At 40.6% G+C, this 12,860-nt stretch overlaps 1 protein-coding gene across 1 annotated transcript in view; it reads right to left on the minus strand.

The window, feature by feature from the left end:
• NTRK2 (neurotrophic receptor tyrosine kinase 2) overlaps positions 1 to 12,860 on the minus strand; it is a gene marked incomplete at its 3' end in the record, with an annotated part of 199,668 nt that overhangs the window by 16,430 nt on the left and 170,378 nt on the right. The gene's annotated exons all lie outside the window — the stretch shown is intronic.

Raw genomic sequence — 12,860 nt, forward strand, 5'->3', positions numbered from 1 at the left:
TTTTTATCCCACCTTTAATCAAAAGGAAAAAAAAGAAGTTGTAGTTCTTCCTGTTACTACACAAAAATTTCCATTATTTTATTACTTGTATTGCATAATACATGAACCTAGAACAAGGCTCTTCAAACGTGGCCCTTTTATGACTTGTGGCACTCTGGCTGAGGAATTCTGGGAGTTGAAATCCACAAGTCATAAAAGGGCCACGTTTGAAGAGCCCTGACCTAGAACATTGGACTTTGTGACATTTACTTTGTGAGCTGCATTGGCTTCCAGTTGTCTTCCAGGTGAGATTCAAGGTGCTGGTAATGACCTTTAAAGCCCTACATGGCATGGGTCCGGAATACCTTAGGGAGCACCTGCGGCCGGCATCAACTTCCCTCCGTCCAGTGCGCTCCCACAGAGAGGGCCTCCTCAGGGTGCCACCGGTCAGAGAATGCCGTCTGGTGGCCCCCAGGGGGAGGGCCTTCTCTGTGGGTGCGCCGGATTTGTGGAACCGCTTACCGGTTGAGCTCCGGATGGCGCCTGACCTTCGCTCCTTCCGGCGTGATCTAAAGACCTACTTGTTTGAACAAGCCGGCCTGGCCTGATGGGTTTGGGTTTTATTATTGCTTTTAACGTACTGTATTTATTGTTGTTTTGTATTGGGCATTATGTTTAATCTTTTCTTAATTTTTTTATCTTTGTATTTTAGTATTTATTGCCCTGTTCACCGCCCTGAATTATTATTATTATTATTATTATTATTATTACTTTATAATACATTTACTTGTGATAAGAAAGCACAACTGTGCCCAAATTGACCTTTGAATGTCCCCCCCCCCAGGGCTTTCTAGATTTCCAGCTGTGAAGCAGCTACAAGTAACCTTGGATAAATGGAGGAGAAAGAGATTCTGATGTCTTCGCTTCAGAGATACCAAGATTCCAGGGCCCGCAATACCTTGTAGTATCAACAGATGTCACCAAGTTCTCAGTTTAATGTGAAAGAAGTGGCAAATAAGTCAATGCATTGGTACCAATCAGATGAACAGTGTTTAATTAATAGGGCTGTACAGATCTGAAAAAGCACTTTGTGTCAATAGAAAGAAACAACTTTTCAACATTTTGTTTTTTAAAAAAATGTTAAAATAATGAAATCTATATTATAAAGTGGAGGAAAACATAAGTACATACATCACTTTCCTCTGATGCAAAACAAAATGGAAGATCCATATAAGTATGAATATCCATGTGGACTTTATTTAGTTGATAAACTTCTCATTAAATCTAAACTACTGTATATAGCATACTGTGCCACCTTCTCATTTTTTAGAACTCAAATGCTGTATGAAAAAGGATAGCAAACTCACATCCTGGATCCCTTCCTTAAAAATCAGAAAAAGTGACTTCCTTTCAAGTTACATAGGCCTATTCTCTCTGCTGTACCCCAGGTTTGAAAGAGATGGAGCTATTCATGAAATGATAGAATCCATGTTGTAGAAATATAATTCAGCTTCATACTGAGATGTCCAGGTTTAATATTTCATTACATTAACATATATGTTGGCTTGAAGTCAAAACAGGGCTATAACAAAACTAAACTAAAACAAGTATTTAAAAATATGCTCTGCATTTCTTACATTGCCAATATAAGAAATCTAATATTCTTCTGTAATTCTTAAATTCTTAAAGAGGCTCAGCTGACTTAAAATAATATTTTAATGAATTAGCTTTGTTTTAAAATTATTTAAAATTATTTTAATTTTCTTAATATTTGGTCCCATTGATTTTCCAAAATCCTAAGGAATTCCTGGAAGCTTGGCATTTAGGCACATCAGCCATCAATATAGAAATAAACCACAAGTACAGACCATTTTAAAACGACAATGAAAAAACTAAGAAGGAAACAAAAATCCAGAACACATCCTCTCCAGCAGCCAACACCAGCAGATAAGCAGGAATTAACACTAGACAAACAATCAATCAAGCAGAAAACAGTACCCTAATCTAGGAGCTATTAAGGAGACAATCAAGCAGAAAATAATACCCTAATCAGGAACTACTAAGGAGAAAAACACACACCCCACCATGATTGGCAGGGTAACCTAAGTATATAAACAAGGAGAAATAGCCACTCACAAGGAGTGATGATGTTACCTATCTGGTTAATAAAATGTCTGCAAGAAAATAATCAAGCTCAGAGAGCGCCGAGGACTCCAAGTTCAACCCTGAACTACATATATTATCTCCTATTAGTGTAGAGTGCCACCACCATGCCTGTAACAGTTTGGGACTGATTGGAGAAAAGCCTTGTGAAGCACAGCATGTCACTTCTAAACAGCGTAGCAGAAGCAGAACTTTGCTTATGAAGCGAGTCTTTAAAAGAAGCAGAAAGAGAGGCTAATTGGTCGTGTCTTGATGCTTTACCACACTGGAGCAGAGTAATGTCCCTTGACAGAGACTGAGCAATTAATTGAATGTAATTTTAATTACAGTTAGAATTGAACTGAATTAAATTGAATTAAAATAAATGTTTGCACTGGTCCCATTATAAGGCCACCATTAGCCTTAGCCCTACCTCTAACTCAAACTCCCTGTGCTCTGCCTACAGTTATACATATTTAGTCAAGTTCATTTCTAATCCTCTTCCTTCCACAGCATGCTAAGTATATCTTGTATTACTTCATGTCTTAGAATTTCTTGTTAATATACATGGCTTCTTGGGATCAATGGACTGAGAGGCCACTTGGGAGTTATCTCATCCAGGATTCTAGCAACCTTTGAATTCAGAGGTTGACCAAGTAGTTGGGTAAATTCCCAATTGCCTGCTAGAATAACCTCTGCATGCACAAATCATCTAGGACAGACTATGTTAATCAGCAATGTCTACCATCTTCAGTAGCTTGGTAGCAGGGATGAACTTTACCTAGATCAGGAAAGAATTAACGATGATCACATACTAACCACCCTATAGCGTGCCTGTCTTTATGACTTAAGCCAAAATTACCTGGAACAAGGCCATACTTGCCTTGGAAGTCATGAATTATTTTCTTTTCAGTGGCCACGGAGTCCATCAGCACTAAGTCCCCATTATCAGCCCTGTTTTGAGGTCCAGAAACTCAAGAAAGGACTCTGCCATTCAGCAAGGGCTTTTTATATATAGGCATTCACTGCTCGTTGTCTATAGAACAACGCTTCTGCTCTAAAAGTATCCTAAACTACCTTGGTTGCCAAAGGATCTGAAACTTATGTTTTATGCATATATTCATACTCACACATGAATATAAGTAAAGGCAAAATCAGAAGCCATAGGGCACTGGAGATGGGATCAATGAGCTGTGCCCCACAATAGCCCATTGTAGAGGCAAACCAACTCCAGCATAAAACAAACACAATCTGCTGACCTTCTGCCTCACATTGTAGCATGTTGCTGTTACCAGGCAAAGACATTAGTGTGTGAAAAGGAACAACATCTCTAGTTGCAAATCAAAGCGGTGTGGAGAAGATGCATACTTTATCCCCAATACAAAGGCAGAGGACAGAAAGAGCTCTGCTTTTAACAACTGTAGGCTCTCAAAAGCACTGAGCTATCTGAATCAGCTGCTATCAGGTTATGGTCAATATGGCATTTTAAGAGAGACTTCCTGGAGCAGGAACAGCTTTTCAATCCCTGTGTTAGATCCCAATGACTTAGCTCAGCTTTCCCTTCTATCTACGGAGGTGTGACCTAGATTTTCTGGAAAGTACATGTCCCTCTGCTGCCCTAAAGCAATCCTTTCTTCTAGGATACTAGAGCAGACATGTCAAACACAAGGCCCGGGGGCCAGTTCCGGCCCGCGAAGTGGTTTCATGCGGCCCGCGAAACCATCCTGGAAACAGTGAGGGAACAGCCCCCACTGCCTTGGCCCTGCCCCAGAGACCCTCCTTCTGCCAGAGACCCTCAGATCTGTCCCACTCCTGCCCGGGCCCCCATAGGCACCCTTGATGCGAACGATGCAGAGCTGGCCATGCCCACCCAGTAGGCCATATGCACTCTAGCCACGCCCACCCAGTAGGCCACGCCCACCCTGGCCATACCCACCCGGCCCCTTGAGGGCAACCGCAATGCTGATGCGGCCCTCAATAAAATTGAGTTTGACACCCCTGTACTAGAGGATTCCAGCTGCAAGCTGTAGTAAATGCCAGCGCTGCTTTAGCTGCTCTGCACCAAGAACATAGTAGGTGGCTAAAGGAGAGCTCTGGCACGCCTACATTTCAGCTGCTTCATCCTATTTCCTTTGAGAGAACACACAAACATGTGTATTTCCAACTAATGCCAAGTTTGGCTGCTGGTTATGCAGGGAGGAGCTTCGAGGAAGAGGGAGAATCCATTTTTTGATACACTCCTGAATGACTGGGTCAACAATAGACTGAATTAGATCCATAACACAAAGATTCCATTCCTGGTTAAATTAATGCTGTGTTAGATGAACCATCTGACTCTCCATAATATCATTTTCCCGTGATCCTAAATTTACAGCACTTGTCTAGGCTATCAAATCTGGGTTGCAAAACACCATACAATCTTTAGATAGCAACAAAAAGACACAGAAAGATTAAAGATTAAAGTCTATTATTGCAGCACTAACTCTTTCTTAACGTTCATAACCTTGGAGAAATTCTTGAAATAATGCTCATTTTCTCAGGGAACCCCTGCATAAAAATATTATGTCTACTGCTAGCTTTGTGTAGCATTCACATTTCAATAATGTTTTGCTTTGTTGTAATGATCTGTTGCAGAACCACAAGTGAAAGCAGCAAGCTGACAGCTGATTTGCAGCATATACAAATTCCAAGACTAGCATCGTGCAGCATGTGAAGTTCAGGAACTACTCTTTTCCCCTTTATCTTTTCCTGAATCTCTAGCAACTTCTCATGGAAACCTTCCCCTAAACCCCATTGAAAGAGGCTGTTCTGCTACCTTCACAAAGCTACTGAAGAAATAACAACAATTAGCTTGTCATAAGAAACATATGATCCTATATCAGCACTTGTATTTTCTATATTGAGGTAAATAGCAGCCTCTGGTGTGGGAGGGAAGTTAAATTGAGGAGACAGCAAAGATATACTGTACTTCCTGTTCTAGTGATGCTACTTCGTTTGACTCCTCTTTCTTCGGAAATACATTTAACTAGAAGTATTGTGGAATAATACCATGGCATTTTGGCAGAATTATGGGCATGATTCCAACAAATTAATTTCCATTTAGCTCTTAATATATAAACCAATTACATTGTAAAAGCTTTTTTAATCAACTGTTTCTCAAGGCACATTTTATTTACAAAAGTTCTGGATTCAGCTAGTAGATATTACAGTTAAAAATGGTCCAACAGAAGTCCTGAACAACAGGGCCAACCATGGGAGATATAATTTAGTCAATTATACAAAGACAAATTCTGACATCTTCCTCTACCAGATTTTACTTTAAATCACCCCCAACTCACAACTGTCTATCCCTCTTTGTTACACTTGTTTAGTCTTTTGCTAATGGACATAGTAGTGAAGAGATCAAGCAAATTGCTGCGTTAAATCAATTGGGCAGATACATTCACAAGTGGTTCAGTTTAGGTTAGGATCCATGCTGTAAAATGGAGAAACTGAAATAGTATGGATAAGAAACAAAGGATGCCAAAAGAATCTAGGACACAGGAAAGAAAGAGGGCTAATAATTTTGGATTTCAACATGTGTGTAAAACAGAAGAATAAAATAAACAGGCAGCAACTCCAAATTATTTGTCCTTTAAGACCTATGATTCAGTCACTTGCTACACTTCCTTCTAAGGGTGGCTTATGATGAGGACTGTTTTGTGGCAGGACCCCATCTACAGAGCTTCCCTGAGATCTTAGGATATATTTCTCTCAGGATCTTCTGACAGCAATAACAAATGTTTCTTCTTAAACAAGCTCATGATTCTGTTGTTGCTTAATTTAACTCGTTTATTGTTTGTTCTGGCTCTCTGTACTTTTTGCTTTGGATGCAGCTTTTAGTCTAGTAATTTTGTTTTAACGATAGTATATTTTTATCTTTTTGGGGCTGCCAAACAGAAGGCTGCTCTCCTTGCTCTTCCTTTGTAAGAGTAAGCAATTGGTGGCCTTCCACAGCCTGTCCACAGGGCAGGGAGCTATGCATAGCCAACATTGCCAAATGGCACTTTTTCTGCCTTCTTATTAATCATAATAAGCTTTTCTTACATTTCAGCCTGACATTTGGAAAGAGATGCTTCTCTGCATCATATAGCACAGGGCACTTGCAAGGCAGGTCAAAAAAAAAAGCAGCTATAACAATGTAACCAAATCCCCTCCCTCTCTCTCCCCCCCCCTAACACACATAAAAATGGCCAGGATTTCAATCACACAGTCATGGCTGCCATCCTGACTTTTGGAATCCCTCTGCAGGAGATGCTCCTGATATATAGCAAATTATTTAAGAGAATGCATGGGAATGACTGCTAGAAAGAACTGATGAAATTGCCTGAACTTTTTGGAAACTAAGCTCTCTTCTAAAACTGAATATCCTTCCAGTCACTATTCGCAAAGAGAGGGAGTCTTTATATAGGAGAAGGGAATTGACAAAATACATGCCAGATTCATCTCATTGATGAATTCATTTTCACAGCATCCCTTTTCTAGTGGGATTACTGAGTCAATCTTGAGCCAGTGAGAATCGAACTAACTGCTGGCAGTCGGCAGAATTAGCCTGCAATACTGCATTCTAACCACTGCGCCACCACAAAGGGTGAGAACTAACTTTACAGGACTCCAAATAAACTTTGGGATTCTGAAATACACAGGGCACAGCTTCCCAACCAGTTCTTCTCCTTCCTCTGAGCCAGATCCTTCCACCCGGCTCCATTCTACGCCTGTGAAAGCCACATTCTTCATTCCACCCTTGCTGAAAAAATGGTACTACACATGTTCTCATTCCCTCACGGCCAGATTTTGTGGCAGGCTTTTGTGGTTTCTCATGGGTGTACCAGTGGAAAAAAGACAATATGGTGACAAATGGATTGTTTCTTCATTGGATCCTCTGCGAGGGTTAAAAAGAAATTGTTCTAAAAAAGCTTCATCTGGATGCAACAAGTATCTGGGTTAGCCAGGTTTAGGAAGGGAAATGTGGGAGATAATATGCCATTTAAACTCTAAGGCTTTGGGAGGGGGCTTAGTTTTTCAAACAAAAGATCCTTTCTTTGCACACCGAGCTTCCGAAACTGAATAATTACTTTCCCATCCTATCTGTACTACCATTCAGACTCTAAACAAACAAACAGAGGCCATGTTGCTAACACCATCACCACCCAACACCGTGCCAATTATCCAAAGGTTATCTCTCTCTTTGCAGTCATCTCTGCAGTATCTCTTAATAGCTGTGGCTGACACAGCGCAGAACATTATTGACAATTGGGCAAGGAAAAGGTTGGTCCTATTTTTTGTTATAATGGGACAACAGACGACCAAAAACCTGGGGGCAGATTAATATCTTCCTGAAACATGACCCAGGTTCTCTAAACCGTCAGTGAAAATTATTTTGTGGACACTGCTATCCTTCATCCTCCTTTTCATCATGTTTTGCAGCCCAAAGAGACTCACAGGCAAGGCAAAAATGATACAATAATTAGTGACAGACCACACAATTAATGAGTAACAGTGTGTTCCAATGCTTTTTATAGTTGCTTTATAATGGTCAGAATCCACATTTTCTTCAATACGCCTGTTAATCTCATCTATTAATACCTTTTGCATAGTACAGTTAGAAGTAATCATATCTAGCTGAAGATTTCTGGTTAAACCTGGGTCACCCAACCATCAGCTTGGTATTTGAGAAGGCAACAACTGCTACTTGTATTGGAGGGTGGAGGATGTTATGAAAGAGCAGGAACTTGAGCAAATAACTAAGGGTTTTTTTTAAAGCTTTGTTTTACCCTTGTGGCTTTAGAGGATTTGGGGTGTTATCATTGGTTTTGTGAACCACCTAAAGCAGCCTTTTGCATCTGAGGTTCTACTGAACCCTACACTTACACAAGAGATCATGAACAAAAAAGGTCCCTTTTTAATTGCAAGGCTAGCACTCTAAGTGGTGGGAAAGTTTATACACCATACCTCAGCTTACTGAACATGCTCCCTGAAACCTGAAAATTGTTTCAAGGGTCCTGCCAGTGTAAACAAGTAGGGAAAAGATCATCGAGAGGAGGAGTACCTAATCTTGGCAACTTTAAGACCCGTGGACTCAACTCACAGAATTCCCCAGCCAACCACGCATCTAGAGTTTTATAGTTTAAAGGTAAAGGTAAAGTTTCCCCCGCACATGCGTGCTAGTCGTTTCCGACTCTAGGGGCCGGTGCTCATCTCCATTTCAAAGCCGAAGAGCCAGCGCTTGTCCGAGGACATCTCCGTGGTCATGTGGCCGGCATGACTAGACGCCAAAGGCGCACAGAACGCTGTTACCTTCCCACCGTAGTGGTCCCTATTTTTCTACTTGCATTTTTACGTGCTTTCGAACTGCTAGGTTGGCAGAAGCTGGGACGAGTAACAGGCGCTCACTCTGTTACGCGGCACTCGGGATTCGACCCGCCAAACTGCCGACCTTCCGATCGACAAGCTCAGCATCCTAACCCACTGAGCCACCGCGTCCCTGTTTTATAGTTTAATACTACGTAAATAAATATCTTTGAAAACGTGTCACCGACTCAGGAACACAGGATGCTTAAGCTTGTTTATGGGGCTATACAAGGTCCTGCCAAGTTGAAACAAAAACAGGGCATTGCTTTTAGTGCCAGCCCTGAAAGTTGCTCTCTGCATTCACACGTTGAGGGACCCAGTTTGCAAAGGAATTGACCAGACGCCCAAATCCCTTGGTTCCTGAATAAGATACTTGTTTACAAATGACTGTGCTAAGCATATGAATGATGAATACTATGAATGCCAAAAAAAGAGAAAAGGGGTATTGTAGCTCCCAGAGATCTAGAAGCCAGGAGGTGCAAAGAAAGAGCTTAACAATTGAAAGCTTATCTCAGCCAACTTAAACAAAGCAACTGTATAACAGAAAAGGAATGGTGGAAAATGAGAGAATGTCACCACAGTGAGGTTTTATGGACTCCCCAAGATAAACAAACTAGGGGTCCCTCACAGACCTATTGTAGCACCAAGGGATATTCCTACCTACAACTTGGCTAAATGGCTGGCACAATGATTAAGCTTCCTGAATTCACCCTCAAATACCACAGTCACATCATCTGCATAATTTTTGACATAGCTATGAGGCTAAAACGTGGCTCCTTATGAGATCATGGTCTCTTTTGACGTAGAGATCCCATTTACATACCTCCCTCCCCACTTAGCATACAAAGTGATAAACAGAAAACTAGAAGATTACAACACAGATCAAAACGATCTAACCAGAACACAAATCATGAATCTACTCCAATACTGTCCATGAAACTTCTTCATGTTTAAAAAAAAATAGCAAATAAAAGGGACACCCATGGGATCCTGAATATCAGGAGTCATTGCAGAAACAGTCCCATGTAAAGTAGAGCACCATGTATTTCAAAACACCTAAAGTTTGGTGCCACTACATGGATGATATATTTGTTGTCATCAAATTTGCAGACGACACCAAGCTGGCAGGAATAGCCAATACTCCAGAAGATAGGCTTAAAATACAGGAGGATCTGGACAGACTCGAACACTGGGCGCTATCTAACAAAATGAAATTCAATGGTGAAAAAAGTAAGGTTCTACATTTAGGCAGGAAAAATCAAATGCACAGGCATAGTATAGGTATAGTATAGTAGTGACTGTGAGAGGGATCTCGGAGTCCTAGTAGACAATCACTTCAATATGAGCCAGCAGTGTGCTGCAGCTACCAAAAAAGCCAACACAGTGCTAGGCTGCATTAACAGAGGGATAGAATCAAGATCAAGTGAAGTACTAATACCACTTTACAATGCTTTGGTAAGGCCACACCTGGAATACTGCATCCAGCTTTTGTCACCACGATGTAAAAAAGATGTTGAGACTCTAGAAAGGGTACAGAGAACAGCAACAAAGATGATTGGGGGACTGGAGGCTAAAACATACAGGGAACGATTGCTGGAATTGGGTATGTGTAGTTTAACAAAGAGAAGGGTGAGGGGGGACATGATAGCAGTGTTCCAATATCTCAGGGCTGCCACAAAGAAGAGGGAGTCAAGCTATTCTCCAAAGCACCTGAAAGCAGGACAAGAAGCAATGGATGGAAACTAGTCAAGGAGAGAAGCAACCTAGAACTAAGGAGAAACTTCCTGACAGTTAGAACAATTAACCAGTGGAACAACCTGCCTCCAGAAGAGGTGAATGCTCCAACACTGGAAGTTTTTAAGAAGAGACTGGACAGCCATTTGCCTGAAATGGTATAGGGTTTCCTGCCTGAGCAGGGGGTTGGACTAGATGACCTCCAAGGTCCCTTCCAACTTCTTCTTCTTCTTCTTCTTCTTCTTCTTCTTCTTCTTATTATTATTATTATTATTATTATTATTATTATTATTATTATTATTATTACTATTATTATTATTATTATCATCAACATCATCATCATCATCATCATCATCATCATCATCATCATCATCATCATCATCATCATCATCATCAAAGAAATGCTCTGGAAGACTTCCATACCCTACTAAACTCCATCTTCCTGGACATGCAATTCACAGTGGAGGAAGAAACAGCTAAACAATTGCCATTTTTAGACATGCTTATCAACAGATGGGAAGATGGAAGCCTAGAAAGCATGGCATATTGCAAGGCTACCAACACTCCAGGCATTCTGAATTTCAACCATCCACTGTCACATAAAAAGAGCTGTATCAGAACACAGTATGGCAGAACACACTGTAGTACCCAGCAAGAAAAACATCTTAGGGGGGTAGCTACCTACGTGAACAATTTAGGCAGAATGGGTATTCACAAGTGTTTATCACAAGATGCCTGCGCAATATGCTGGGGAGAGAAAGGAAGAAAGAAGGCACAAGACCAACTACATGGCACACCTTGCCATATATTAAAAACATTTTCAGAAGCAGTAGAATCCAACTTTTGAGATCTGCAAGTGGCCATCATCTAGTGGCTTCCAAATGAGTACAAATCATGTACTACAGAGATTGTTTGAAACTGGAGAAACTTTGAATGTAATTTACCAGATTCCCTGCAAGGATTGCCCCTGTGACTATGTGGGGCAGAGAGGAAGCTAATTACCAGATTGTGAGAACACAAGTGAGTGGTTAGATGAGAAGCAGGGATAAAAATAGCCAGAGAAATCACTGAAGCCTGGAAAACAGGCCTTTGTCAGTCAATACGATGCTGATTTACCACCAGCCTATCAGGTACTTAGAAGCCGAGGATATAGCGTCACAAGGAAACAACAATTTAAGGACTTAATAGCCAGCCATCAACACTTTAATAAACAACTAAAAGCTACACACAACCAGGAATCATATAAATACAATGCATAGAACAACTCAGTGCACATATTCTGGAGAGAGAGAAATTCCCTCATGATGGGCTCCAGCACAAGCCTGAAAACTTGGAAAAATAAACCTTTGGTCCCAGCAACCAACTCAAATTGGATCCTGCAACATTATCCTAGGGCACCTATATTTACCTTTGTTCACATTAATTCTTTCTCCTGCAATGAAACTATCAAGGATGGGAGAACTCTGGGCAAGAACTTCTGGTTCCCTCTGCTCCTCATAGTAAAAGAGAAATGAAGACAACAAAAAAGGCCCTTTTGATTCAAGGAAGTTAAAGTTCCCATTTCCATAAACTCTAGGGATTTTGATGATTGTTACTATAGAGTATAGAACCTGGCCTTCCCATCACTCTGGAAAATGCAGATGATAGCATGGTTGTCTAGTGCTTTCCTCCACAACAGTGTGCAATTTCATGATGATTTTTTACAAAAGCAAATATTTTTGGGTAAATCCTACAGTTGCTTGACTTTCTTCTGCTGATTCAACCCCAAATATGCCACTACTCTCCTGCTTCTTATCACCAACTATGGGATTCTGAAGTTATTTTCATTTGGGTACCATAATTTGTCCAAGCAACAAATGCTTCGTAGGATCCAAGGACCAAAACATGAATGCTAAACCAGCCATGATGGCAACTGCTGCAACTTTGTGAAATAGAAGCTGGCTGATGATGGCCTTTTTCCATGCTCAGCTTATACAGCTGCTCCTAAATCCTTCTTTTTATCCCATGTTCACTCATGTGATATAATATTATTCTTGTACTGTGAGAATGAGAGAACATGGAAAGCAGCTATTCCAAAAGACAGAAATCTAGTTCAGATGTCAACTAATTGCTGAGTCTGGATCACTAAAGGAAGAAATAGCACAAACCAAAATAAAAATGTTCTTCTCGGCTCACAATGAAAACAGCTGCATGAATATAAATAATGTCCTTCATCAGCTTTGCTACTAATCACATGAAACCATTCACTTCTGAAGCAAACTCTCAAGATGATGGAGTTGCTCAAAAGAGCTTCTATCCAGTCAAAGTAATGCTGTTAAAATAAAGAATGAATTCGCTGGGACAGCAAAACACTTTGATCCAAATGTAACATAAATGTGACCTTTTCCTTTTATGGGATCAAAACCACATTCTGTTCTCCCCAAACTTGTCATTTTACAATGACCACAGCCACTTGTCTCATTAAAGGAAGTTTCAATGAGGACAGTAATAAATAATTTGTTTGCACAGGAGCTTTAGGGTTTTTTTGGTAACACTCTGTGGATATTTAATAAATCAGTTTATCAGCAATGACTTTAATTTCCTCATTACACTGAGCATCGGATGCAGATGATTTT

This window comes from Vipera berus (assembly GCF_964194415.1).
Source record: "Vipera berus genome assembly, chromosome: 2".
Lineage (NCBI taxonomy): Eukaryota > Metazoa > Chordata > Lepidosauria > Squamata > Viperidae > Vipera > Vipera berus.